The sequence below is a fragment of the Papio anubis genome, chromosome 12, assembly GCF_008728515.1.
Source record: "Papio anubis isolate 15944 chromosome 12, Panubis1.0, whole genome shotgun sequence".
Taxonomy (NCBI): domain Eukaryota; kingdom Metazoa; phylum Chordata; class Mammalia; order Primates; family Cercopithecidae; genus Papio; species Papio anubis.
Window position 1 is genome coordinate 1,586,711 of NC_044987.1, and position 26,977 is coordinate 1,613,687.

The following is a 26,977-nucleotide window of genomic DNA, read 5'->3' on the forward strand; positions in this document are numbered from 1 at the left end:
TCTTTGTTTTTGAGTAACTCAAATTTGTGTACATGCCTCAGCTTCTTTTTAGAAAATCCAAATACGACTTTTCTGTATGACAAGATGCTATAGGGCATTTCTCCTTTAGCGAACCAAAGAAGTGTTCCCTGGCTTTCTAAAGGCGATCACTTAATGTTTACTGCCCTCATTCCTTTTCTATCGACAAACCTTGTATTTCAGCACAAACTGTAATTCTCCTTTCCACACCAAGTTATTGGTGTCTCGGGAACTCGACAGACCCAGTCAACATTAAAAGTGCTCCTAGATTGGTTTTTAGCTCTGCTTCTTAACTTGATTCCAATTTGGATTACACCAAGCCTGGAACTCGCCATGATTTATTCTCAACCAGCAATCAAATAAAACATAAAAAAAAAACCACACATGGCATTCCCACCCCAGTTATACAAAACCCCAGCATGAAGTGGGTTCAGCAAGACTCTTCTTTTTTTGTTTGCTTGGGTTTTTTCTTTTCTTTTTTTTTTTTTTTGAAACAGGGTATCTCTCTATTGCCAGGCTGGAGTGCAGTGGCAGGATCATAGCTCATTGCAGCCTCGACTTCCTGGGCTAAAACCATCCTCCCCCGTCAGCCTCCCAAGGAGCTGGGACCACAGGTGTGCACCACCACACCCAGCTAACCTTTCAAAATTCTCTGTAGAGATGAATTCTCCCTATGCTGCCCAGGCTGCCCTGGGCTCAAGTAATCCTCCAGACTTGGCATCCCAAAGCGCTGGGATTACAGGTGCACCTGGCCTCAGCAAGACTTCTTTGGCAGGAACCTGGTATTGAATGAAATCTGCCCAGCAACGAAAAACTCTTAAACCTCTGCCAGAAAGCCCAGCAGGTCGGTGCAATTTGTCCCCCACCTTGCTCATCTCCCCTGAATTGGGCTGAAGAGGGCTTCACCAAACAAGGAAATGCAAAGGCAGGGACTCGGCCAGCCAAATACCCACCTCCGTGGGCTCTCCTGTGGGGCGGAGGGAAGTGACCAAAAGCAGATTCCTTCCCCTGGTTACCTTCACGAGTGCTGCAATCCTATGGGAAATGTCCTCCTGAGCATACCCTGGGTGCCCCACTGTGCTTCAGTCAGAGAAGTGTGTGAAAACCTAAGACCAGAAGGTGAGCTTCGGGAACGCAAACCTTCAGGCCTTAAGAGTCCAGGGCTGGGAACAAGACACTGGGACCCCAATTCTGCCCACAGGAAGGGGTGAGAAAGATGAGTAGTTTACAAAAACGAGGGTGTGCCAGTGGCTGCTTCATTTGCAGGGGGGCACTGCAGCATCAGACCAGGGAGCTAGAAACATCTGGCCAAGAGAGGCTTCTCAAGGTTGACCACAAAAGAGAGGGCTGAGGGGTCTACTGTGACTGGCCTGCTCACCTGGAGGTGAGAGGCTGCACCTGCCCTCTGAGGGAAAAGGCCTGAGTTCTTCCCAAAAGAGCAGACGTGTGTAGCCAGTTGACTTGGGTGATAAACTTAGTCTTTAACAACAAACTACAAGTTAAACCAAGCGAAGCCACACGTCCTGCATAGCTCTGTAGTGAGGCCACACCCAGTATTTATGACAATCTTCGTAGTTACCTAATTATTTATTTGTAAAATATATATCTATAAATACATTACATATATTTATATGTACAGTTTCCTTTATACCCATACAAATATACATATGAGCACATATATTTACATATAAATACATACGTCCCAATAAAAAGGCTTAAGCATATATTTGAGTATATATCCGTTCATCTGCATGAATATGTGTACATACTATTACATGATAGTTAATAAGTCATAGTCTTTGCCTCTAGATAGCTCCAAGCTTGAACCCCAGTTCTGCCACTTAGGGAAGGTGTTTCCTTCTGTAGATTATTTAATTGAGCCTTAATTTCCTCTTCGGTAAGGTAGAAATAGTAACCCACGTAAATTACCATACAGATGTAAGGAATAAGATAATGAATATAAAATATACAAAATAGGTGATCAATGGCAGATACAGCTATTGATGTAACTAGCACCTCAACTAGTTACATCAACTAGTTGTGACTGCAACTAGCTGAAGAATGAGCGCCTCATTCCCTTGGGTTGGTAGAAATCAGGGTGGTGGCCGGTAGCACTTGCATTTAAGGTGTTTTGAACAAATTCATCTAATATGTACCATCCAAAGGGTTCATAAGAGGTACCTTTTCTCAGATCAAATGCTTCTATTGCAAGAGTGGCTCATTTCTCTTTTATAACTGGGTAATTCAGAGGAGGAATTTTCTATTTGGGTTTGTAAAACACAGTTTCTGGGAGGTAAATGTCAACTCCAAACAAAGGGGAACTTCCTAAGAAAGTTGCCGCTAGAGGTATTGAGCCCCCTGTTACACAGGGTGCTTCAGCAGAGGCAGGGCAACCACATGTGGGAATCCGAAGTCAGATGAGGGCTGCACTGCATGTTTTCTGAGGTCCCCTTTCACCTTGAAACCCGCACGTTCTGTGGCTTCTTAGAAGGTGCCCTCTGAGTGTGCTGCGCTGTGGTTTCTGTACTGCCTGCCCACATGCCTCCCACCCCGTCCTGGTGTCCTCTATTCATCAGTTACAAGGCCCTGAAGGAATCCAATAGCGAGGAGGTGAGATTACATTCTGAGGAAATGGGTAAACTGAAATGGGGCTGGGATTGAACGCAACCGGGCAGCCAGCTTCATTTAGCCGCTTGTGCAGAGTCTTATTAGGAAAATGCAGCCATCCAGAACAGCGGGTCTGCCAGCGTGTGGTGGGAGGGGCTGGCTGGCCACACTGCAGGTGGAAGGCCTTCCCTTCCCACACTTAAACGGCCTCCTGCCATGTCAGTGTGACCTGGGCTTTGCTCCCTTGGGGCATCAAAGTGGACGTTCTGATGCAATTCTGCCCCTGCCAACGAGGTCTGTTCCTCTGAGCATCCCTCCAGAGGAATTTTTTGCTTTACCTCACTGTTTCCCCAGGCCATTCCAGTTTTCTCTTCACCAATCTAAAGGTATAGAAACATGTCACAGTGGACCCTGGGAATAGGAGGTGGAATACACTGAGTATTGGGATTAGAACTGGTATCAGTGAAGAGAAATTGGGAAAATGACTTTTGATATGCCTTTCAAACATTCAGGAAGATGATATCTGTTGCCTGAGAGGGCAAGGAATGAATAAGAATAGGTGGTAATAACATAAGCAGCAGCTGTAAAGCCTTTTCTTCCTAAAAAGAATGACTAGAGTTCATCAAATTCAAACCCCAGTGATTGGTGGCCTCACAATTTTAAAGAGATGGGTGTTTGTGCAAGTCTCAAATTATCAGACTTTCCTCTCTCTCTCTCTTTCTTTCTCTCTCTCTCTCACACACACACACAGACACACACACTCTCTCTTAAAATATGACCTTTCTGCATTTCAAAGAACCATAAACCTGGAAGGAAGGACCTCCAGTTCCCTGGTTTACAGCTGCTTAAGCCTTTGCCATCTGTGAAAAGGTAGAGATATTTAGAGACATAACTAGGAATATTTGTGACTATGGCAAGTTCTAAGATGCATGCTTATGCCATTCTAAAGGAAGCCCTGGCAATTTTCAGATGAAAAATGTCATCCAAGTTTGAGTTTCTGTAATTATCTATTTATATGCTCTGGGTGCCCAACGAGGGGTCAGAGACTGCCTCATTTGCTGGCTATATAGCTGTTTGTAAGTAAGTGTAATGTGACACACACTCTGTATTGGCTCGTAGGGATGGGAAAATTAGTTATGTCACATCTGAAAGCCACTTTACATTCAGAGGTCATAAACCGAGAGGAAAAATAACCAAAAGTTTCAGTATTCAATTTGTTTACTCTGAGCAAAATGCAATCTCTTAAACTGATGATGAGAGGAGGATGAATGAGATGGAAAAGGCTTTTAGGAGCTCACTTTAAAAGCTCAAAAGGTGTCTGGGACATTAAATAGCTGTTAAAAGCTCTAGTTGGATAATTTAAGTGTAAATGAGTATGAACTATATGGATTAAATTTGCCTTAAAATACCAGTCTGAAAAATTAAGGAAAGACTATTTGAGACAAACACAGTTCGCCTTTTTTCAAAACCTGAACATTTCGAAAAAATAATTTTAGAGTTTCAATGAAAGCTAAATGCAGTCAGATTTAACTGTCCCTAGTGATCTTCCCATTGAAAGCCACAATTCAGTAATAATTATACCCACATTAAAATAAGTACATGTGTTGATACACACATTCCACATAAAGTGTACAAATTTAGCCTAAGCTTTTCAAAGCTTTTTCTATCATAAACAATGTTAGATAGATATCGACAAAAATTCAGCCGATAAATCTGAAAATCTGAATTTAAAAAAACCTTTATAATCTGAAATAACAGTTCATTTGATCCTTTGGGGGATTTTTTAAATTCTTCTTATTATTAAAATTGGGAATGTTATGTCTTTGTAGTATATTTTACCCACCAATTATTATTATTTTTTAAGGGAAAAGTGTTTCATCCTTTATTTCAAGGAAAGATTGTATATTATAAAAACAAATATTGTTATGCCATTGAGTACAGAGCTCACATCACAAACATTTAACCATTTTCATCATACATCTGATGATCTAAAAATCAAAATCGCTTTGAAAGTCTTAAGTATTCCACTGTTTCTTAAAGATTATGTTATCACATTATAGTGACATACTACTGTTTTAAAGACTCAAGTAAAAAGGAGACCCAGTAATTTTTAACCAAAAGTGTATCATTTCCTGTTTACTTGTTTTATAAGATCAATAAACACTATAGTAAGACTTGGCATTTAAACATTAAACATGTCTAAACCCCCTGAAGAATATACCAGATATAAGAAAGACATTTAGAATGCTTTAATATTTCCAGTTAACACCATTTGTATCAGTAACTGCAATGTTGTAACTTTTAGCATCTCACATAACTAGTCAGTAAGGATTTTTTTTAAGTGTAGGAGTGAGAACACAAGGACAGGAGCTATGAGAATGTCAAGTTTTATACTTCTGTTAAAATCTCTAAAATCAAAACTATTATTATTAAAGCCCCTCTGTTTGCTACATTAATTTCTAAAGACTGTCAGTGTTTTTTCCTGAGGACAGTCACCCTTGAAATAATGCTGCTCTAAAAGACCAAATTTTTAACTTTAGCTGTTACCTATGGAGATGTCTTTCTACAGTAGATGTTCATTATGCAATGAGGCTATGCATGAAAAAGCATCTTTTAAATTATTCATCATTATTATTATTGCTCTATTAAGGTCATCCTTTTGCTTGATTCTAAGATGTTTTCTTTAGAATTTAAACATGATGAGTGACATTTGGCGAAAAAAAAAAAAAAAAAAAAACTCATTATGAATATCATATCCTCTCTATTGCCCCTGTTTTAGAACATTTTCTTTCTTCTTAACTCATCAGGGTGTGTGGGTTCAAAAATAAAAGGAACCAAGCTTGAGAGATGAGAAAATTGAGGCACAGACAAGCCCATGATGTTGCTTTACATTACAGTGGCAGCTACTGGAGGTATTTGGCTGCACAACAACTTTCTACACTTTCAGTTTCCCATGTTTCATTGTAATATAGCACTAGAATGTAAGGTGTCCAGCCCAGTATCATCAACATAATTGTTTGGAGTTTTTGAGGTACCACCAGACATAAAAGCCTGATGTGTAGTTTAACAGCATGATGCAGATACAGACATGGAATTTTAGAGTATGGAAACCCATACTAAGGGTGCAGTGTCATGAGTTCATTCTTACCTCTCAACAACTAGGGGGCCAGGTCGAGTCCCAAGGGGTGTGAAAGCTGCTGCGGGATCCCTTCGTTCATTCAAACACTCTTCTAAGCAAATGGGTAATGGACGCAGAGCCATATAATCATGGAGCTTCTGTTCTAGCAGAGGACAGACAATAACAACAGTCACAGTGAGAAGGTAAATCACAGAGGCTGTTAGAAGATGACAAGGGCTTTGGAAAAGTGAGAAAGTAGAAGAGAGGAAGGGAGATCAAGAGTGCAGCAGGGTGAGCAGAGTAGGTTACGACTTCAATAGGGTGCCCAGGGTCAGCATCCTGGAAAATGAGACAATGGAGCAAAGACTTGAGGAAGGTGAGGGGTTGACCAGGCATGGGGAAAGAGCTTTCCAGGAAGTGGAAGCAGGCCACACAAAGTTCTTGATGTATTTGATGAACAGCAAAGCCGTCAGTGTGGCTAGGATTTAGGGGCAGTGGGAGAGTGGCAGGAGATGAGATCTGAGAGGAAATGGGAAGCAGGGCGGTAGATGATACCCAGCTGTGTAGTCTGTCACAGACTATTAGGAGGACTTTGTGTGTCTATCGGGGTGGTGGGCAGGAAAAATTGCTTTTGTTATTGTCCTTGCTGGTTTGGTTGATTGATTGGTCGTTATGATGTTGTGATTGGTGGTGGTGTGGGTGTTTTCATGCTCAGGTTCCGGCAGGTGAAGGATCCTGACCGCCCCCCCTCCCCAGCCTCACTATGCAGGTGTAACCGCATCCCTTTAAAGGCTCTGATTCTAGTGATGGAGACTGTCAAAGTGACAGCTGGCATGGTCCATCTTCTGCTATCAGGCTGTATGCACTAGGCTTGTCGTCTGATAGCCCAGTATTCATGGCTTTGTTTGAGTACGTACACTAACTCACAATATTTGTACTTGCAGGTCTTTAGAAGCACAGTCTTGGCTTCAACTTTGCATTTTTTTAAACTCCCTACCTTGAAGAGTTTGAGTCCAGTGCTTGTACTCTTGAAGACTTAACTGTCTACTTCATTAAGATTATTGTAAGACTTAAAAAAAATTGTGAAAAGCATGTTGTGATAATGGTGATGGTATAATAAATGATGATGATCACGATGATTTAGTCCACACAGTCTGTTTTACCACAAAGCTGGATGGTTCCCTGGCCTCGGATGCCTCATGGTACAAGATTTATAATTCCAGCTATTAGGGAAGGGCCTCTGGGTACCTCAGCTTCCTTCTAGGAAACCATGTCCCACTGTTGATGCCAAAGCAAAGTTACAGAACCTTCGGAAGTGTTCAAGTTTTCGAAGCCCTTCCTCTGGCTTATATGCAACAGTGTGTGAGGAGGGCTCAAAGGCTGAAGGCTGCTGATTGACAATGTCTTGTTGTAGTGCGGGAAACCCATCCCTGACAGGTGCAAGGCTTTGAAGCCTTATTTTTGCCGGCCTGAGAGGGAGAGGATTCAGAACTTCTCAGGGTTCAAGAACTGAGGAAATCAACAGACCATTATGCTTAAAGAGCGGATTTTTAGGTGCTGGGTGCTGTGGTCTCAATTAGAGGCTCTAGAAATAACACATGTCCACCACCTCACTCCCTGGGACCCAGGAAACCATCACCAGAAAGCAGAACCTGAGGGAAATGAGTGCATTAAATCATCAGAATTTGCAGAAATATTTGATTCCTTCTGGTAGACTCATCAATCACAAATGATTAGAAAGCTGAGTTGCAGTGGACGAGCCTCTGTTTTGAATGATGCCTCATTTCATTTCTATTACTAGTTATAGTTTGTAGAGAGACTTCTCTGCACATATTTTTTTAATTTTTGTTTTTCAGCTAAATCCTTTCCTCTTACGGGAGTAAAGGAATTATGGCAATGTTCAAAAATCTGAGACAGATAAATGCTCCTGGAGGGCACCAATAAGTGTAAAGAGACCCAAAACATTCTTACTGCACACCCCTCTGTACCAGGCACTACATTTAATCTTCTGTAGTCTCATAAAAGGAGCAAGTTCAGACAAGTTAAAAAAAACGTCCGGAGATCACACCTAAGTGGAATTTGAGACCTGGTCTTTCTGAATGAGGGTTCAGGTTGATTTCTCCTAGAAAAGAGTTTCATTCCACCTTCACATTTACCCCAAAAGAAAAAAAAATAGCCAGGTATGTTGGAAACTTCAGCTCCTCTTAAGCCATTTTTTGGTCACTTCAACTTTGATGGAACTGGGGATGAGGAAGAGAACAAAGAAAAAATGTCCCTTTGAGCTCAGTCTCCATAGCTTTCCAGTCAAAAAGGAAAGAGGTTCAGTCAAAGAAATACACGACACATATAAGTTTTTGTAACAAAAAGCTTGAAGGGAACTTCATCAGAGGAAGAACCCAGACCAGAAACAGGGATGTGAATTCTGCAGTGGGGGCAACCCGGGAAGAGGGAGAGAGAAGGGAGGGGCTGGCGGGAGAAAGAGTGGATAGTGCAGGGGAGCAGGCGAAAACCACATCATTTTCTTTATTATCCTGTCCATTTGCCTTCATTTTTCTGATGTTCTGTCCATCAGCTGTTAACACCGAATTCTCTAAAAAATAAATACAACCTGAGCAGATTAAGTGAAAAGGCTTTGGAGAGCCCAATTACTGTGTGTCCCCTGGACGCTTGGAAATGGACTTCATTTTTCTGTAATGAACAAAATGGTGAGTGACAGCCCAGCCAAATGAGGCACGTCCCAGCTCCGGCTTCGTCTGTCAGGCACACGCCGCGAGACAGACTTTATGCATTGTCGCAGCAGCACGCATGGAGAGGTGTGCGCACGCAAACATGCATACTTAAACTCAATTGGAAGGCACCTGCTCCTGGGTGAGCTGCCATGTTTTTCCTCCCAACTCATCACAACAGTTGCTTCCTCTTGAAAATCTAGCAGGTTTCTGAGAAAAGTCATGTTCATCACAGAAGTTATTTATTAACAATAAATAGAGGAGAAACTCAGTTCGAAACAGGTATATTATGTTTTCTCATACCTGATGCAAAGGCATAAATGGATGAATGAGTTCTGCCTTACAGTCCAGGCTCATTTCTTTAGTTGTCTTTTTGGATATCTCCAGTTTATTCATTCATTCATCCACCCATCTATTCATTTGTTCAACACACCATTCATAAAAGTCTACTCTTAGCTGTGTACTGTGTTAGGAGCAGGACGGTTACCAAGCTGAGGAAGCAACGTTCCTCTACCATAATTCTCATCTGGTTGGGAAAACAGACATATCCAAAGTCAAATATCAAGTGTTTTTTATTCTATTAGCACATTCCTTCTGAAGAACAATAGGTTGTCTCACAAATTCAAATGGGTAGTATTTGCCCCATGGGTTTCTTTGGATGGGTGTGCCGTATCTACACACCTGCATTTCTATTTTCGAACTTAATTTTGTGGCATTAAGACAGCTGAGAAGTGTGCCTTTCCTTATGTGTGATGTGAAACCCTTGTTCTCAAATCTCTCAATACTGAAAACTTGTCTGGTTCTGTAATCTTCCATTCAGCAAGTCATTGTTGAATGTCTTTCCCATGCCAGGTATTGCACTAGATGCAGAAATTCTAGGGGTAAACATGTCTCACACAGTCCTTGTCCTCATATAGTTTTTAATCTGTCAAGGGAAATAGACATCAAACAAATAATTACACCAATAATTATTTAATCACAGCTGTAATTAAGTGATATAATGGCATATGGCAGAATGCTTTAAGAGTGTTAAATGAGGACCTGACGGCCGGGCGCGGTGGCCTCGCTCGTAATCCCAGCATCTCTTGGGAGGCCGAAGGGTGGGATCACAAGGTCAGGGAGATCGAGACTATCCTAGCTACATGGTGGTTCCCGCCTCTACTAAAAATACAAAAAAAAACCAGCCGGGCGCCGTAGCTGGCTTCGTAGTCCCAGCTACTTGGGAGGCTGAGGGAGAACATGGAACTCAAAGGAGCTTGCAGTGAGCCGAGATCAAGGCCACTGCACTCCAGCCTGGGAGACACAGTGAGACTCCGCCTCAAAAAAAAAAAAAAAAAAAAAAAAAAAAAAAAAAAAAAAATGAGGACCTGACAGTTTGGGGGAAGAGGGAGGATTCCAGAAAGGCATTCGTGGTGAGTGAAATTTACCATAGGAATTAGTCATGTGGAGAGGACATAGCACAGCATTTCAGGTAATTTTTTTTTATTATTGTTGTTTCCATGTAAGTACGTCTTTTCCCAAGAGTGGGTTGGTTTGCTTCTTAGACACCAGAGGAGGTTGTTAAAGTAGGACTGCGTTGGGAGCATTTAGAATAGGTAGCCATGGGGTAGCATGATTTATAGGGAATGAAGTCTCATGTCTTCACTCCAGCACTTGATGTATCCCCTTGCTTCTAGAGAAGGGTCATTGCCTTAGATACCATGTGCTTCAGTCTTCCAGCAGCCTTTATTCTCTTGGATGGCTGGTGCTTAGAAATTCCTTCAGTAAATGGACACGAGAAGGTGCATGAAGCTTAACAGCAGATAAAGGATAACTCGAGGTGAGATGCATGTCACATGTGTGTCAAAATCCAGCTTTTCCTATTTCAGCTTCACTAATACACATACGTGGATAGCCAGCATTGGCTTTACATTTATGACACCCTACTGACATACTTCATTCCACTTTATTATCCAAATCTATTCATGCAAAAATTGAGAGATCAAGAGAAATTTAATGAGCTACGCTGCACATCCTGTGCCCAGAGTAAACTCCAGAGAGTTTCAGAATCCTAACCTATGGCCCTTTCTACCATGCCCCAGCTGCCCCGCAACAATGATACTGAACGTAGTAGAACAGACGGTCGTATAGGCTTCTGTCCTGCATTCATTCATTTGCTGGTATTTGTACGTGATAATACAACAATACAGTGCAGTGCAATGTAGTACAATGCGCTGAGCGATATGCTAAATGCTTGAGATAAAGTGGTGTATAATCCCATGAGGAAGACCAACAGCTAAATAAGCTATTACAATAAAGCACGGTAGATGCTCCGAACAGAGAAAAAAATAACGCCATGGGAGCTCAGAGTAAGGAGCTCTTAACCTTGCCTGGGGTGTTCAATGCAGTTTGAGTTTGTAATTAGAAAGCTTAGAGGTGCTAAGTAGGTGGTAAAAGAAATATTTTTCAGGCAAAAGTACCGTGTGAATGAAGGCCTAATGGCTAGGTAAAACAGAGCATGTTCCAGGGTCCAAAAAGGCCATGGTAAAGTGTGAAGAGAGCTATGGCAGGAAGGAAGGATGCCATAGGGATGTCTGGTCCTCTCATTTTGCAAGATAATCATAGTGACAGCAATGTATCTAGAAGCCTGGGCCGTCAAATAGCATTTGACAGTCTGCCTTCTTCCTCAGCTGGCATTGCCGTCTGAGTCTGGATAGTACATGACAGACTTATGGCACCAAGGGCGATCTCAGATATCGATTTCTTTAAATGAATACATGATTAGAATCAGAATTTGAGGAATCTCAGAAGTCATCTAGTTCTACTAACCCTTGCCCAACTGCCGCCTTTTCACAGACAGAAAAAGTGAGTCTTAGTGACGGAGTGAATTGTCTAGAGATCTCTGCAGAGCTACAGGCAGATCTAAAGTTAGAATCACGGTCTGACAGTTGAAACCCTTTAAACTGGATCATCATGATCACCATTCATTATTTGGAGAAACATCTGAAAACTCTGATATTCAATTGCTACCCTCCTGACTTAAAGCCTGATAACCTGCTCAGTATCAAAGACAACATTTAGACGGATATTTTCTCTCTGTTTTTTTGTTTTTGAGACAGAGTCTTGCTCTGTCGCCGAGGCTGGAGTGCAGAGGTGCAATCTCGGCTCACTGCAAGCTCAGCCTCCCAGGTTCACACCGTTCTCCTGCCTCAGCCTCCCGAGTAGCTACAGGCGAGGGACTACAGGGCCGCCACCACGCCCGGCTAACTTTTTGTATTTTTAGTAGAGATGGGGTTTCACCATGTGAGCCAGGATGGTCGCGATCTCTTGACCTCATAATCCGACCACCTCGGCCTCCCGAAGTGCTGGGATCACAGGCGTGAGCCACTGTGCCCAGCCCTTAGATGGAGATCTTCTTTGGCGTTCCTCTGAGAGATCACGTGAGTGCATTTCAGGAGCAACATCTGGACTACGTGATCCAGGCTTCCTCCTCAGTCACCGGTGCTCCCAGGCTCCCTCCACCTACCGGTCCGAAGACAAGAATAGGCCGCCCTAGCTGTGTGGACATTGTGAGAGTGCGGAGGGTAAGCGTGTGTGCTGCACCCATTCACAAACCTGCGGACCAGAAGCCTCCGCCCAGGCAGTGCATTTCTTGTTTCCATTTTAGACCAGCGGGTCACAGCTGATAAACAAGCATAACCAGGATACACAGATAGAAGCTTCACTGAGCAGGAGAACGCAGCCTTTGCACAACCCTAGTGATCTCTCAGGGTGACACTGGGTGCTTGGTTTTTGGAACAGCCTATAAACAGCTTTTCAAACCCACTACCCTTCATTTATTAGTGGCTTAGAAATGCAAATGTTTCTGAGCGTACAGGGTGTTTCTCTTCTTCTCTTAACACGCTTTCAGAACTTTAACTGAAGAATCATAGAATCCAGCAGTTTAAGAGCTGAGAGGGCCTTTGATCATATCATTTTTATAGTTCATAGCTCAGGAAACTGAGGACTCCAGAAGTTATGCAGTTTCCTAAGTGTTTCATTGCTACGTGGTAGTAGATACAGAACTGAGCGCATAAATGTCTCTAAGAAAGAGAAACAGGAACAGACCTCAGTATGGAGAGTTCTCTCACTGTCTTTAATCACGCTGATCTTTAATGTACTGCTCGCGTTCGTTGAGCACTGATGACGTGTTAGGCACCATGGGAAAGAGTTTTTGTGCATTGTCTCTTCGAAACCTTGAAACAGCCTTATAAAATATAGCCTATATCATCACCCTGATTTAAAGAATAATAACATTTATTAAATGTTAACTAGGCACTAGACATGGTACTGCATCATGTATGTACATGAACTTTTATATTCCTCACAGCAGTAGTAGCATCTCCGTCTCACCCACCAGGAACCTGCGGCTAAGTGGGTATACATAACTTGTGCGAGATTGCAGAGCTGGCTGGGATCTGGAGACAGACTGTGAACCCTGACCCCCACTTTGCCACTGCACTCTGACATCTTAGGAGGAGGATCTGACCTCCAGCTTGTTGGAATCCAGAACTCTTGCTCATTCACACCACGCTTTACTCTTCCTAATTTTATAAGCACAAAATATCTTTCCACCAAGTGGCATTTTCTTGGGATTCTTACTCATCCAGGATAATTCTTAAAGACAAAGAAAAAAATACTAAATGTTTTTCCTACTCTCTTGTCTCACACAACGCAACACTTCTGACATCAGATGAGTGAGAAATTTTTCCCCACACACCAACCGAGCAACAATCGTGAGGGCTGGGCGTTCTCCAATTCAACTCAGTTCTGACACTATCTGGAGATGGTGTCAGTCCCCATAGGGCGAGGCTCAGCCTACAGGACTGCCTCCCACTTCAGGTGCTAGTTGCAAGCCCCCAGATGGCAACAGTGCTACTGATCCGCGTTCCCAGCCCCCACCTCTTCAGGTTTAATTCATTTACTAGAGTGGCTCACAGAACTCAGGGAAACACTTGACATACACTTACCAGTGTATCAGTAGAGGATACAGGGGAGCAGCCGGCTGGAAGAGGTGTGTGGGGCAAGGCAACGGGGAGGGGTGTAGAGCTTCCAGGCCCTCTTCCGGAGCACCACCCTCAAGGAACCTACCAGTGTTCAGCAACCAGAAGCTCTTCAAACCCTGCCTGTTGGGTTTTTTATTGAAACTTCATTAGGTTGGCATAATTGATTACATCATCAGCCATTGGTGAGCAACTCAACCTTCACCTCCTCTCCCCTTGCAGGAAGTAGAGGGTGGCACAGAAAGTTCCAATTATTTAATCACATAATTGGCTTCCCTGGCAGCCAGCCACCATCCTGAGGCCATCCTGGGGCCCCAGCCGCCAGGCATCTCATTAGCCTACAAAAAGACGCTATCACTTTGGAGATTCCAAGGGTTTTCAGAGCAGTGTTCCAAGAAAGAGGACAAAGACCATATCGAAATAGGTATCTAGATATATATATTATAGGTCACAACAATACAAAAAGTAACATTTTCTTATCCTGAACTCATTTAAGGTTAGCATCAACTGATAAACTGATTTTCCATGTTTCTGAGAAATAACAGCTACAGTGAAGCCAGCGTTCTCTCCTGTCCCTAGCCTGTTGCTCACCAGCCCTTTAGAAAACTAAGATTGCTTTTGCTCTTTAAGAGGTGTTTGTGGCTCTGAAGGATCATGAAACTAATTGTCAGTTTAGGAATATCAACATAAAATACCCAAAGACACAAAACCCAAGAAACTTACTGCTTGCACGGTTCTATTGTGGGTTTGTGTATGTGTTTCACAAGTGCTTGGTGATGTCAGGCCACAGGGACCTGATGAAGTGTCCACTCCTTGGCAGCCTTATATTCTCACTGGTGCCCAGATATCACAACATCCTTCTTTATGAAGGCTTGGTGGATGTCACGTGATCCAGCTCTTCCTCACTAACTTCTTCTCTATCGGAGAATGGAGAATAGGGGTAGGTTTAAGAGGTCAGGGAGGAACTACCCACTCATGTGAATGACAAAATAGAAATTTCAAATGTGGGCTTACAAATGATTTACATGTAATTCAAATGACCAGTTTACTGGTTATCTTTTAATTTGACATTCAGATAACGATAAACTTGCCTTAATTATTTCTTTTTTTTTTTTTTTGAGACGGAGTCTCGCTCTGTCACCCAGGCTGCAGTGCAGTGGCGCGATCTCGGCTCACTGCACACTGCGCCTCCCAGGTTCACGCTATTCTACCTCAACCTCCAGAGTAGCTGGGACTACAGGTGCCTGCCACCATGCCCAGCTAATTTTTTTTGTATTTTTAGTAGAGACGGGGTTTCACCGAGTTAGCCAAGATGATCTCGATCTCCTGACCTTGTGATCCACCCGTCTCAGCCTCCCAAGCCTTAATTATTTCTTGTTCTTTTATTTTCAGAATATATATTTTGCATAACTTAAATACTTCCTAATTGAAGATGCCAATTATCAGTTAAGACAAAAAACGTCCCTTGTCCTTTGCATCTTTTAAAACTATTCTGCAATGAATAGAAATTATGTAATTTAAAAGGCTTAGCATAATCTGACAGCTAGATACAGATATACCTCATTACCATGGCCTTCACCAGTCCAACATTTTATAATCATTCATAGGCAGGATTGACCAGAGAGATTGCGAATGATTTACCCTTCTTAGTAATTTATCTTCTAGTTCTACCTCTTTATACAGATAACTCACAACTACCTATTGGCTATATTCTGAGATAGAAAAGTCCTGTGTCAAAAGCCTCCAAGGCGAACACTGACTTCCACCTCCTCACTTAGCCTTCTGATCCTTCATGGCTTCCACCTGAGAGGCGGAGATACTCACTCCTGGCCTCGTACCATACTGCGAGGCAATGGTTAATAGGAAACAGCAGCAAAAGGAACTCACGTTCAACTCCCCCTTCTTAATAAAATAAGTTTAGAATCTGTAGAGAACCCACTCTAGGTCTCTGCATTTGTCCCTTGCGGGGCTGCCAGGCAGCTGTTATCCTGGGTTCACAGATGAGTAAACCGATCCCAAAGAGACTGAGTAACTTGCTTGGAAGGTGTGTAAGTGAAAGCGTGAGATCTGGAGTTAAACCTAGTTTTGAGTAGTAATTCTACCACCAGTTACCACGGGCTTTGTTACTTATCATCTCTCTGAACCTCAGTCTCTGCATCTGTGTAACAGTGATCTAACAGTACCTCCTACGTAATAGCAGAACCTCCTACTATTCCTGTGGTGAAACGTAAGCTCATTCAGGTCACGTGCTCGGCCCTGACGCACAGAAGATACTAAACAAGGGCAGCTACTTTCAATTATGGATCAAGATTACACTGCTGGTAAGCGAAAGGGATAAGCTGCACGTCCAGGAGGGAAGCTGCAAAGCCTATGTATTCTCATGGCCACCTGCTGCCTTCTACACAAGCACACCCAGAGATGTCTACGAGATGAAGCAGCATGTTGGGTCCTGGCAGGATCCCTTGGCAGGTGTGACAGAGCCAGTGTCAGTGATGCCTGTTTCCCACCTGAGCTTTCACAAGGAATATCGGGGCCTAACTTGCAGGGTAACTGAGTGGGTTTCTACTAGAAGAAGTTTACCTGAAGAAGTTTACCTGGAAGAATCATTACCTTGAAACCATCGAAAGCAAAGGATGGAGCCGCTGGTCAACAGCTCCCAAACTCAGGTACTTGGGCAAAACGAGGGAGGGCGAGACCCTTCTGCCTTCCTCTGCTGTGGAGTGGTCTACTGGGGTCTTTCTGTGTTGGAAAGGGATACACAAAGGGGTGAAATAGTGAGGTCCCTCTGACAGCAGTCGCATGACACCATAGATGATTGTCATTTGTGGAGGGACCGTAGAAGCCATGAGTCCAGTTCCTTGTTTTATAAAGGTTGAAAGCAAGACACAGATTGTGTGAATAATTGCCTCAGCTGAACTAGCTAATTGGTGGCAGAGTGAAAAAGATGGAGGATAGGTTCAGTCGACCGGTAGGACTGGCCATCTCCCGTCTACCCAACCTGGTGCAGGAGGGAAGGATGGCTTCAGCCGGAGGTGGAAAGGCTGAACTCCTCTGGGCGTGCAGACCTCCGCAGAGACCCCTCCTTGATTATTCCACCTGAATCATCCCCGGATCTTTGTCTATTTCTTTATGTCTTTCTATCTTTTCACAGCAGTTCTCAGTGGCTGACAGTGAATTATTTTTTGTTGTGTGTTCGTTGTCCGCCTGTTCTGCAGGAATATAAGCTCCATTAAGGCTTGGAGGCTTTGTTTTGGTAACAGCTAAATTCCCAGCACATTGAACAACACCAGATTCATAGTAGTTAATAAACAATGAAAAAATTGATTGAATAAATGAACGGCATGAAATACTGACCTAAAAAGTTGGTAGGTAAATACTGGCAGATAAGTTTGGAGAGGCAGTGAGAAGGCAGGCAGAGACCTCCAACCCTATTTCCCAGGCGTAGTGGCGTTAGCCGGTGTTGACATTTTCTGAGCTGGAGATACAGCATGAGAACAAAGTCCTCCAAGTTACTCATTTTCTGCTATTCTGCTACCTCAGCTCTCTGGAATTCCAGAAAATCCCATCTTTTTCTCCTCTCCTTTGTTTACTTTTTCTCGTTTGCCTTTTCTGCACTCTGCTTGGATGCAGAAATGCTCATCTTCTGAACAATGCATCTTCCTGGTGTCAGCATCTTGCTCTCATGCCACTTACCTACTTACCTGTGATAAACTGGAATGAGATATGGCTATCCAATTTATCTTGGGAAAAGCTTAGAGCAATGGGGGAGAAAAATTCATCAAAATGTTTGACCATCTTGAATTGTAGGTAGGACCTAGTCATTTATTAGGTGTCAAGAATTGTGCTAAGTCTTGGAAATGTAAAGTAGACTAAAAGCCATAAAATATACTTCCATGCTGTGGAATCCAATTCAATGGTAAAAAAAAAAAAAAGCATGCATTGTTTTCTTTTCAACTTTTATTTTAACTTCCAGGAGTACCTGTGCAAGTTTGTTACATGGGTAAATTGTGTGTCCTGGGAGTTTGGTGTAGAGATAATTTTGTCACCCAGGTAGTCAGCATAATACCTGATAGTTTTTCAGTCTTTACCCCCCTTCCACCTTCCACTCTCAAGTGGGCCCCGTATCTATTATTCTCTTCTTTGTGTACACATGTACTCAATGTTTAACTCCTACTTATAAGTGAGAATATGCAGCACTTGGATTTCTGTTCCTGCATTAATTTGCTTAGGATAATGGCCTCCAGCTCCATCCATGTTTCTGCAAAGGACATAATTTCATCCTTTTTTATGGCTGCATAGTATTCCATAGTGTATATGTACCACATTTTCTTTATCCAGTCCACTGTTGATGGCCTTCTGGGTGGATTCCATGTCTTTGCTATTGTGAACAGTGCTACAGTGAACATATGGGTGTATGTGTCTTTACGGTAGAACGATTTATATTCCTTTGGGTACATACCCAACAAAGGGATTACTGGGTTGAATGGTAGTTTTATTTTTAATTCTTCTATATATAATGACATGGGAGATATTAGAACATATTGTTACGTGGGAAAAATAAGTTGCAATTTGGCAAACATACATAAATAACTTGTTTTAAAAATATCAGTGTATCTATACCTATATCTGTATGTCTATGTCCAAGTACATATCTGTATCTATAGGTTAGATATACATCCAGAGATGTTTGAGAGATTGTACGTACAGAAAACCACCTCTAAAAGCATACCACAATTGTATACAAGTGGCCACCTCTAAAAGAATGAGATTGCTGAGGGTGGAGATTTTGCTTTATGTACTCTGGTATGTTTCCAATCTTTTTATGTGAAGAGAAAAATATTTGCAATTTAAAAATCAGAGGGAAAAACAATGACCAAAAAAGTCATTGAGTGTCTTCTCTTCTGCCCCCAAATAAATCACTCTTCTGCCCCCAAATAAACCAGTCTTCTCTTATTAAGGGAGACAGGTGCATATAAATGTAGAAATCAGTGTGCCAATCTCTGCCCACGTGACATGCACAGGATGGTGTCACACTCCAAGGAGAGAGGTCTTGTTTGCCGCAGTTAGGGGCAACATCTTGGTGAAAATGTTCTTGAGTTGGTTCTTGAAGAGTAAGTAAAGAGTTCAGCAGAGTCATCAGGCTTTCCACGGAGATAGGAGCTGTGTGGGGCTGGGGGAAATGGCGCTCGTGTGAGCAATGCAGAACTGTTTGGCTGGATGGAGAGCGGGACGTGTGCGGGACAGTCTCATGAAGGATGGGTCCAGACTGGGAAAGACTTCTCTTCAGGGGTCTCTCCCGAGTCAGTGCAGAGATTGAGTCTGTTTATTCCTTCATTTTGTAAACATATTTGAGCATCTACTGGCTGTTAGAGTTTTACTAAGTATGAGGATTTAATGATAAATAAGAAACAGAGATCTTGCCTTCTTGGAGACTCTACTTTGGTAGACTTGGATAATTTTTTTTTCTTCCCCCCCAAAAAAAACAAGCAATGGCAAACTGCAGTATGAGGTGTTGGTAGTTAGCATTAATTAAGGATTACAGGCCTTTAGGGGAAATCAAGGTGTTGCTGAAGTCATCACATCTATAATTCAGAGCAACATGGATATTCACATTTTGTGGAATACTTGGGAAGGATGAAAATGTGTAAGTGGAACCAAGATTTCTTAACATCAACCTCAGAATAGCTGTGCACTCCCCTCCCCTCAGTCCTTTTGCAAGATAAAGGGTTGGCTTGTTTAGCTCGTCTGTCCAGCTAACTGTTCCCCTGCCCTTCTGTCACTGGATTTCCATCACTAGGCGACTGTAGCATCGCATGTGTGTGTTGAAGCACTGAAATGTGAATCTTATTACAAGAAAAAAATTTCTTAAAACTAAAAAACAAAAAGAATCGATTACTTATGAGACAATAATAAAAGCAAAGGTAATTTCCAAGAGCAACACATAACAATATATTCTTCTCTTTGTTTTCCCCCAGAGCTAATTTTAAGCAAGAAACTATTGTAAGATCCTCTAAAGAACTCCACCTACAATTCCCTCTTGCCACCCTCACCCCACCTCCTGCATAGGTCAGGCTATTCTTATTCTTTTCCTGAGTTTTTTCCACCCCTTAAGACCTAGGTTTGCCCAAATGTCTGTGTGAACTAGAGCTTCCCGTTCTTTACAGCTAGCCAGCTTAATGCTTCTCCTTTTTTTATATGCATTATTTTGTTGCTGGGAAAGTAATCCTTCTGTTCTCTTATCCATCATGTTGTTTGTACTTCTTTGTGTGTAGGAGAGTAAGCTATTTATTTAAATGCTTTGAGTTATGTACCTTCCCAAATAAACTATTTCAAGATACAGAGATGGATTTAGGGATTCATATACTATCATTATTAGAAGAAATCTAGCAGCTCATTGGTTCATATGCACCCAATCCAGAATACACATCTTCTAAGCCTCCTCATCATGCATTCAAGAAGCCTCTGCCAGGCCTTCCCAGAGCGTGTGCGTTACCTGACACAGCTCCTGCTGCTCCCAGTAGCTGTGGTTATGGGAATGGGCCTCGTCCTGTTGCACTCCTGTGGTCTCTGTAAAATCCTTGTGCTAATACTAGTTCTGCCGTGGGAGACAACAGAATAAATGCGAGTTCCCCTCTCGACAGTGCTTCGCGTGTTCCCACGCTGCCCTCTTGTCTCCCCTGACAATGCCTTTCTTCCTGTGCATCCAGTTCCCAATCGTGACGTTCTTCTCATTTCTGGCTCTTTCATGCCCAATGGTCTTGGTTTGTACAGTCTCCTATTACGTGTTGTCCCCAGATATGGGCTGCCTAGAGCAGAGCAGAGCAGGAGTTTTCTCTTTTATGTTTTGATTCTTTACTTGCTAAATGTACCTACTTTGGACACAAAATGCAATCTGTGATCAAATGTCCTTTTGTCAAATAGCCATTTCACTTTTTAAAACTCAGAACTGTGAGGAAACTACAAAACTCCTGAAGATTTTTCACACGTATTGCTATGAAAACACATCTCCCCACTGGGGGTTATCGTACAGGACCCGCAATCATAATGGAGTAGAGTTTTAAACAGCTTCATCATATCCATCAATACAAAAATCATTGAATGATAGAAATCCTTCGAACCCATTTTGGAAGAATGGATATTCTGTTTTTATTTATTCTAGGAAGGTTGAAAAATATAATTTCATTTATTTTCTACTAGCACAAAAAGTGTGGGACCTTACACAGGGGAAAGAGTACTTTGAAAACAGGTCGTCTGTCTAGGTTGATAGGTTTTGTGGGTAGGCCTGGCAGTTGCGCAGTGAAGCCTTCTGGAAGAAAGCGTTTTAGTGTCTGCCATGCACTTCCTTTTCAAGCTATAAATGTCCCTGAATAGATGCCTGTTTTCTCCCTTTTTCACCCGTTCTTTGACCAAAGGCTGTTTGGGGAGCCGTCCTACTCAGATCACGCTTGTTCCATTGAAGCAAGGCATCCGTATAGTTGATCACACACAAGGCACTTGTGAAAGAGATGGTGACTCAGACTTTCTGGATCTCAAGCTCTTGCTAGATCAATACCAGCTGCATCAATGTAGCTATTGACTCGGAATTCATTGCCATAAACACCATTTGTCAGCCTTCCAGAGAGAAGAGTTCCATGACCAACCTAAAGACTGGCTCACTCCTGTGATTAGTCATTCCCATCTAATTGAGCGAGTGGCTTATTATCTAGGCATTTCCAGACCTTAGTCACCCGTGAGAAGCAGTGAGATGTGGTAATGAGTCCACACTAGCAGGCTTAGCGTTATGGCAGCTCTCCTATTGTCACGTTTATTAGGCAGGCACTGTGTGCTGAGTTTGGTAGAGGACTTTGAAATGACAAGGTTGCTGCCTTTAATGAGTGAACATATTAAGGTTTAATGATCTCTTACTAAAGAATTGATCCTTTCTTAGATAAAGGACAATATGTCATTCTAGAAGTAAAGCATCACTTTAATAGTTTCACCTCGCCAAGCCTTTCAGATTACATAGAATGAGATTCCAAGGATCCGTTACACCTGATGGTATCACTCAGGGTGCTGGTAAGGAAGAGAGATAGTGTCGTGGAGAAAAATTGTTTGCCTGCTAAAAATGCCATATTGTATAAAATATTTTATAGGTGTTTCAATAGATTCTATCTTCCAATGTGAGAGAAACTTAATATAACTAAGACAGCGCATTTCTGAGAGTGTACTGATTGGAAGCAGAACAGCACACTCCAGATGGTTCACTCCCAGTTTGACTGGCTTCCTTGGTTTTGCAGTCTCTGCACCCTGTCTTTATTAGAAAAGGCAAGATGCCCTCTCTTTGAGTAATGTCAACTTGTACAGAGAATTGTGCCTGCTTCCAGTAAGCCACTGGGGTCACTGCAGTTACAGGAATAGGTCCTTATGCCTCAGACATGTAAATAAATAGCTGTTTAGTATTTCAGAGGCTTATCAGTTATGAGTGCCCAACCACAGTGCAACTGGGCAATTGACCATGCATCTTGGCTTGCAGATTAGTCTTTCTTTGATTTGCTGTAGCTGTGGGATGGTCTCAATTGTCCCTCACCCTCCTCAGAAACATTGCCCTTTTCTTCCATTACTCCATGCTGGCTTTGCATACGAGAGAAGAAATAATATTTGACCGTCAATAAATCTTCCAGTGAGCAGTGCTGTTAAGGGACAAAGTACTTTTACATTTCAGAGTTGATGCTTAGGTCACCAACCTATCCCCTCTGGTATCAAAAAGCAGTCTACCTGGCAAGAGGGTTAGAAAATAGCCTTCACCAAGGGACTTAGATTTTGTCTTGTCACTTTTGAAAGATTAATATGTATGAGCGTCTCTCCAGAGCCTCTGAAAGGATCGCTGGGTGGAGGGTGGAAACCCAGTCACTGAAGTCCCTATGGAGAAAAGATAAGGAGTGGAGTGAACAGCTGCTTGAATGGATGCATTAAACTGACATTAAAATCACCAAAGTGTTTAAGAAATCCACTAGTAACACCTAGCAAGGCTCAGGGGCGGAATCGATTTAGGGAGTTCAGGAAATTCCACACCTGGTTGGGTGCAGTAAACCCCAAAGTCATTATGAAGAATTAGTTAAGCCCCCTTGTTCCTCCTACATTTATTTTCCCTGATCCTATTTAGTTCCTTCTTCAATTTGCTAAGACACGGGTGTATACTGATCTCAGCAGCTCATGAATATTTGAAAACTAAAGTTTCTTGCAAAGGAATTTAACAAACAAAAGTCTCAAATCACTACCTTAAATTTCTATTCTCTGAGCCCTTAAGCTCAAGGAAGCATTTGGAATTGCTTTGACTTAGAGAAAAGGTAGAAATATTGTAGTCTGTGATCGTGCTACCTTTCAGGACCATTGTTGGTTTAGTATGACAATATGTAGCATTCATGTGGCAAATATTCATTGAGCATATACTATGTGTTAAGACTCTGCATGGAGGCCAGGCGCGGTGGCTCAAGCCTGTAATCCCAGCACTTTGGGAGGCCGAGACGGGCGGATCAGGAGGTCAGGAGATCGAGACCATCCTGGCTAACACGGTGAAACCCCGTCTCTACTAAAAATACAAAAAACTAGCCGGGCGAGGTGGCGGGCGCCTGTAGTCCCAGCTACTCGGGAGGCTGAGGCAGGAGAATGGCGGGAACCCGGGAGGCCGGAGCTTGCAGCTGAGCTGCAAGATCCGGCCACTGCACTCCAGCCTGGGCGACAGAGCGAGACTCCATCTCAAAAAAAAAAAAAAAAAAAAAAAGACTCTGCATGGTGCTGGAGAGTGCAGCTCTGAAGAAGACAAATGTGTCTCTAGTCCTTAGAGAGCTTATAATCTTGTGGGAAGATGAAGGTACATAAAAGGCATAAGCAGGCAATTTTAAAATATAGAAGTAAATGTGATTTTTGAAGATAAAGACCATTCCCATGATAACTTTTAATCCTATACTTCTTCCCATGCTAATTGAATCCTACACAGATACCATGGAGATGTTTCATGAACTGTGTGATTGATGGCAGAACATATTCATTGATTTTGTCCGTGGCACTTGATTGGGTGTCATAATGAATGCTGGAAATAGAATCCAAAGGAACTTTAATATATTGAAGAAATATTTTTCAGAGTCAGAATGAGGTTCTGCAAGGACAAGCTGGGGTTTTGCAGAAAGGCACACACACATAGAGGATTCCAGCATCTTTTCTCATGGGGGCTGTTCTTATTTAAACAATGGCCTCCAGTGAGCATTTATTGAACCCGTACTACTTGCCATGCACAATACAGGAGGAGACTTCTATGTATTCGAATAATGGTGGTTAATGCTAGGGTGAAGCTAATGTGGAAACAAAGTTTTACTAAAGGCCAAAGATTATTAAATTTGAAGGTACTAGCATTTTCCCCCATGAGTATCCTCCTTCCTGTAGCAATGGAATTCAGTAGGTATATATTACGCACCTACTACATGCAAAACTCATGCACTCTGGAATCTTACAACTTATGAGGAGAAAATTGCATTGCACAGATTTAACTTTGTACAAGAAAGAAGTAAATTGATGTTATAAAAGTGGAACAGTTATTAATTCTACTGGAGTAGAAAGGAAACAAATATTGATACTAATCATGAAAGGCTACGTGAAGGAGTTGACATCTGAGCTGCACCTTAAGTGCCTCAGCATGTAAAGCAGTGAATTCCATGCTGGAAGCCAGCTGAGTAAAGCCACAGATATGAACAAGCAGGGAGAGATTCAGCGGCGTTACGTATGTGTTCCTGGAGCAAGGTTCTGAAGGGAAAACGTGGTGGGGATGAAGCTGAAAAGGTAAGGTGGGACCAGGTCATTAGCATAGATTTTGAATTTCATTCTACAGGCAATACGAAATTTTTGAAGGATCTTGAGGAAGTGGCTTTTGTGTTTTATAAACCTACTATATGGGCAAAGTGAAGAATGTATCAGAGATGGAAGGGGCTTGGTATCAGGGGGTAGTTGTGAGGTTATTATAACTCATTCTAACTTCATCATCCTGAGAAGATGTGGCCTGAAGTAAAGTTATAGTGATCATTATAGAAAACTGAAGCAGCCAGGTGCGGTGGTTCATGCCTGTAATCCCAGCACGCTGGGAGGCCAAGGTGGTGGATCACCTGGGGTAGGGAATTCGAGACTAGCCTGACCAACATTAAGAAACCCCATCTCTACTAAAAATAAAAAATTAGCTGGGTGTGGTGGTGCATGCTTGTAATCCCAGCTACTTGGGAGGCTGAGGCAGGAGAATCGCTTGAACCCGGGAGGTGGAGGTTGCGATGAGCTGAGCTTACACCCATTGTACTCCAGCCTAGGAAACAAGAGAGAAACTCCACCTCAAAAAAAGAAAAAAGAGAAGAAAACTGAAGCAATGGTCATGGCTTCAATGAGTGGAGAGAGTCAGGTTTGGACAGACTTAGACAGTCACATCAAGGTATATTAGCTTTTCCCCTCATCTCAGCTAGGCAACATTCTTTCTCAAAAAGTGAACGAAACATGGACATTTATAATTAGGACACAGTCTGTTGCTGAATCCAGTAACTTAAAAGTATCGTGCTTTTGAAAACTTCCTCTTTTTCTAAAGTAATAGCTTGTATTGTTCTGAGTGTTGTTTTCTTTTTCTTTCTGTTTTTATTATGGGGCATATAGGACATTGATTATTGCTGTTATTATTGTAATTCTTAAAATTACATTTTCTTTGAATCATAAATCAATGCATTATCTCCCCTCAATGCACTTCTTCTATTTAAAGAGCCAGATCGATTTTTATAGGATACGCCAACAATAAATCTTTGGTTCTTATTTTTTCCTCCTGAAGACTTTGGATCAGAATTATTATTATCATTATTTATTATTTATTGAGTGCTGTCAGTGGGCTCAGCAGTATACAAATATAAATGGGTAAACATCATCATTAAATCTGTTTCCAAAAGGAGCAGGTGTTTATCATGAAAGAAAGTATTTGAATTACCAAAATAGTGCCCATTAGTGGTTTCCATTTCCTGGAAAATATTGTCTTTGTGGTCATTCAACTCCTGTGGCCTTTCGAATGGAATAAATGGGGGCAATCTCTCTTTTCTGGCTTGTTTCCAAGTTGGGAATTACCTCCTGCTTCTTGAAAGTTACCCATAATTTAATTTCAGTAGCTTTGGCTTGATACCTTCTAAGACTCTCTCTTCATTAGTGACTTAAACAAAGCCCAGCTCAGTTTTTTGCAGGAGATGCTTTTATTCACTCCTTGGATTTCTCTTCTTGGCCAACTGAAAAGAAGCCAGCCCATCCAGGAGCTGACTTTTTTTATGTTATTCGGAAAAGGAGTGATTGTAACCAGGAATGTACAGATCCAGGATTCTTCTGGTTCCACTATCTGTGACTGGAAAGAGACAGGTTCTCCGATGCACAGTTTAGAGACGTGCTGAGGCTCCTTGATCTCACCACCACAGAAGGAACACCATCGACAAACTCACTTCCTTTTTTTCTGGTCAGGGAAGCAATGCTTTGTACCCATGGTTATTTTCCAGCAAACACTTCTATGGTCTGTGTTAGCAGAGAAGAAACCTATGGCCAAAAAATCTGCCGTTTATCTCAAACCTTTATTTTAGTAATTTGTTTTAAACTCATTTCAAATGCCATGTTGACAGAATTGGAAAAAAAAAAAAGAAAAGAAAATGTGAAGCAACTAATGCTGTTGATTGGAGGTTACCAGATAATTACAGCAACCACAACTAAAATTTGTTTTGAATTTAGCCTTTTGCACAGTGCTTTCCCTTATAGAAACTGATATTCACAACAGTCCTGAACAGGAGGGAGGAAGTTTGTTATATTTAGCATCCCGAATGTATGAAAGAGGAAACAGACTCAACAAGGCTAAGTGACTTGCCCACAGTTAAACAGCCAATGTGTTGCAGAAATTGAAGCTCTGTCCGTTTCTACTACTTATATTTGAGTAACATCAAGGAAGAGACAAAGAATAGGCAACCAGAGGTAGAAACAAAGGAAATGCAAGCTTATCTTCAGAAAGGCAGTGGTAACTGCAAAGACAATAGAATTGCTGAACAAATGACTTTTAAGCATCCTTCTGGATCTATGAGTAGGCAGTTGGTCTGATAATCACATACAACTTACATCTGTTTCTCTTCCAGACCTAGATAGAAACCATCTCATGTATATATTATGACCTACACTGGGAAATAGACCCATTTGTAGAGAGGGCTATCAATCTGCAAATGAACTTCCTCCCTGTCCAAATTTGGAAAAGCATTCAGGGCCATCAAGACATTAGTATTATTGACTCTGCCTTCAGAAGATCAAAAACTCTCTGACCAAGAAGGAGATAATTCTGCCCCTTCATCTGCTTTGCTAAACGAACAAAGCCAAGCACTTACCATTCAATGCCTCACAAAGGCCTTCTGTGCATTTATTCCTGCAACCAACATTTAATGAGCATTTACCCTGTACAATGAAGTCTCATTGTT

General features: G+C 42.1%; 1 protein-coding gene and 1 long non-coding RNA gene across 5 annotated transcripts in view; both read left to right on the forward strand.

Moving 5' to 3' along the window:
* LOC103878037 overlaps window positions 1–6,882 on the forward strand; it is a 34,532-nt gene extending 27,650 nt beyond the window's left edge. The window contains exon 3 of the long non-coding RNA XR_638012.4: window positions 6,688–6,882. This is a non-coding gene — a long non-coding RNA (uncharacterized LOC103878037). The remainder of the gene's footprint in view (window positions 1–6,687) is intronic.
* The window catches only part of OPCML (opioid binding protein/cell adhesion molecule like), a 1,159,098-nt gene that overhangs the window by 332,943 nt on the left and 799,178 nt on the right, over window positions 1–26,977 (forward strand). The window lies entirely within an intron of this gene.